This window comes from Grampus griseus, assembly GCF_964374135.1.
Source record: "Grampus griseus genome assembly, chromosome: 12".
NCBI lineage: Eukaryota > Metazoa > Chordata > Mammalia > Artiodactyla > Delphinidae > Grampus > Grampus griseus.
The window spans coordinates 24,999,430-25,003,039 of record NC_139006.1 but is presented as its reverse complement, the minus strand read 5'-3'; positions in this window follow the sequence as shown (position 1 = coordinate 25,003,039).

Genomic DNA, 3,610 nt, shown 5'->3' with positions numbered 1-3,610 from the left:
CCCAATTATGTTAAAATAGGCATAGTCCATAAAATAGGACTGGAAAGAAATATGCCAAAATGTTAGCTATGATCTATCTCTGGGTTGGAGGACTAGAGATGAGTTTTTTCTCCCTTCTCTGTATTTTTCCTTATCTTCTAAATTTTCTATAAAATATTTGCTCACTACAATCCGAAGAAAAAAGCCGATTTCTCTTTTGAATACCACAGTCCCCAGCCATGAGATCCTCTGCCCAGGGTCCCAGCTGAACCAGCGTGCCTTCCTTTGCTCTACAGAATTTCCCCAGGGGCCTGCTGTGCACCTGGAGCTGGGGACAGGAGAAACAAGAGCAGAAGCGGAGCCCTCAACCTGCACCATGCAGACATCTGCATTCCGGGGCCCATGACTCGTCGTGGACTGAGGCATGTGACCAGGAAGGACTTCCCAGCACAATCATTTAATGGGTGTTGTTGGTGTTTTTGGTTTTTTGTTTTTTTAAATAATAACTAGCATTTATTGAGCTCTTACAAAGTGCCAGACTATTCTGAGTGCTTTACATCCTCATAATAAATCTATTAGGTAAATACTACTAATTTTTTTTTTTTGGCCGCATTGCATGGCTTGTGGGATCTCAGTTACCCAACCAGGGATTGAACCTGCGCCTTCGGCAGTGAAAGCGCCGAGTCCTAACCACTGGACCACCAGGGAATTCCCTGTAGTTTTCATTGTAGAAGTCTTTCACCTCCTTGGTTAATTCCTAAGTATTTCTTTTTGATGCTATTCTAAGTGGAATTGTTTTCTTAATTTCCTTTTCAAATTGTTTAGTGTATAGAAATACAATGGATTTTTGTGTGTTGCTTTTGTGTCTTGTTGCTTTGCTAAATTCATTTATTAGTTCTAATACATTTTTTTTTCTAATACTCTTTTGGTATGAAATCTTTAGGGTTTTCTACATACAGGATGTCATCTACAAACATGATTTTACTTCTTTCAAATTGGGATATGCTTATTTATTTAATTGCTCTGGCTATAACTTCCAACACTATGTTGAATAGAAGTGCAAAAAGTGGGCATTGAGTCTTTCACCATCAACTATGCATGATGTTAACTGTGGGTTTTTCATATATGGTCTCTGTTACATAGCTTACTTCTATTCCGTGTTGAGTGTTTTATTCCGAGTTACGTTGAGTGTTTTTTTTAACCATGAAAGGGTTTTCAATTTTGTGAAATGCTTTTCCTACATCAATTAAGTTGATCATCTGAGATTTTAATGTGGCATGCTACATTGATTTTTGTATTTTGGACCATCCTCGCATTCTGGGAATGAATCCCACTTGGTCAAGGTGTATAATCCTTTTAACATGCTGCTGATTTCAGTTTGCTAGTATTTTGTTGAGGGTATTTGCATCAATATTCAAAGGGATATTGGTCTGTAGTTTTGTTTTCTTGTAGCATCTTTGTCTGGCTTGGGTGTCAGGGTAATGTTGGCCTTACAGAATGAGTTAAGAAGTGCTCCCTCCTCTTCAGTTTTTTTGAAAAATGTGAGAAGAATTGGTGTTCTTCTTTGAATGTTTGGTAGAACTCATCACTGAAGCCTTCAGGTCCCAGGCTTTTCTTTTTGTTGGGAGGGTTTTGATTACTCCTTCAGTCTCCTTAATAGTTATAGGTCTATTCAGATTTTCTATTTCTTTGTTACTCAGTCTTTTTTTTTTTTTTTTTTTTTTTTTTTGCGTTACGTGGGCCTCTCACTGTTGTGGCCTCTCCCGTCACGGAGTACAGGATCCGGACGCGCAGGCTCAGCGGCCATGGCTCATGGGCCCAGCCGCTCCGCGGCATGTGGGATCTTCCCGGACCGGGGCACGAACCCGTGTCCCCTGCATTGTCAGGCAGACTCTCAACCACTGCGCCACCAGGGAAGCCCATCAGTCTTTTTTAAATAAATTTATTTATTTTATTTATTTATTTTTGGCTGCACTGGGTCTTCGTTGCTGTGCGTGGGCTTTCTCCAGTTGCGGTGAGCGGGGATGTGCGGGCTTCTCATTGCAGCGGATTCTCTTGTTGCGGAGCACGGGCTCTAGTCGTGTGGGCTTCAGTAGTTGTGGCACGCAGTCTCAGTAGTTGTGGCACACGAGCTTAGTTGCTCCGTGGCATGTGGGATCTTCCCTAATCAGGGCTTGAACCCATTTCCCCTGCATTGGCAGGCGGATTCTTGACAACTGTGCCACCAGGGAAGCTCCTGTGACTCAGACTTGATAGGTTTTGTATTTCTAGGTATTTGTCCATTTCATCTAGGGTATCCAATTTGTTGGCGTACAATTATGTTGGTTCACAACCTCAGGAGTTCCCGGGGTGAAATTTAAAACTGGCCCCTGCTCTCGGAGGGCAAGAGACCAAAGAAAGAAGCAGCCACTCCAGATTGGCAGGTGGCAGTTTTAATAAAAGGACTTACATAGGAAGCTTGTCTTGGGCGGCTGCAAGATGAGTAGATCTCTGCCACCTGCCTGTCAGAATCTTAAGAGTTTACACAGATGCCTTAATGGGGTTCAGTCACTAAATACAGTCCAGATGGGCTCAATAACACACCACTCTCTCAAGGCTGCATCACTGATGTCGCTCCTAATGTAGGAAGTGTGGGCAGAATGGACATTCCAAGGACACGGAAGAGGGTAAGAGCCTCCAATTGCCCAGGTCCAGCTCACAGCTCATCAGTGCCTTTAAATCCAATCGAATTAGAGAAGAATTCCAGGAATCCTAGAACCAACACAGAAGACTCATCCTTGAGATTCTGTTCCTCTAGAAACAGTTCCAATACCAGAACCTATATCAGTCGGGGTCCACCAAGGAAAGAGAAACAGGGGAATTCCCTGGTGGTCCAGTGGTTAGGACTCTGAGCTCTCACTGCCGAGGGCGCGGGTTCAGTCCCTGGTCAGGGAACTAAGATCCCGCAAGCTGTGAGCCATGGCCAAAAAAAAAAAAGAAAAAAAAGAAGCAGAAACGGTACGACACATATTAAGGAATTCATTGCAAGGAATTGATTTCAGTGACTGTGGGGTCTTGGATGGACAAGCCTGAAATGTGGAGAGCAGGCTGTCAGGAAGGGCAGACTGGAATGCTTGGGCCTGGGCTGAGGCTGCTGTACACATGCGAATCCCTGAATCCCTTCCTCATCCGGGAACCTCAGCCCTGCTCTCAGGGCCTTTTGACGGATTAAATCAGGCCTACCCAGATTATCTAGGATAATCTCACTTGCTTGGTTAACTGGCTATGGGCTTTAATCACATTGACTAAATACCTTCACAGCAACACCCAGATTAGCGTCTGATTGAATAAGTGGAGACTATAGCCAAGATGACTCTTCCAATGACTTCCCCCCTGCCCGCAGCCACCAGGCGCCTCAGTGACTCTGGTCAGCCTCACCTCCCTCTAGTGCATACACTCCCACGCTGACCCTCGAATTGCTGCCAGTCTAAACGGAGAAGCGGAGAAACTCAGGACTGGGGCCTCCCACCTGTGTAACTTCAAACCAACCTGCACAATGGGTGCCTGGGAATGTCTTTATTTATTTTTTAAATATTTATTTATTTATTTATTTTGGCTGTGCCGGGTCTTTGTTGTGGCACACGAGATTTTT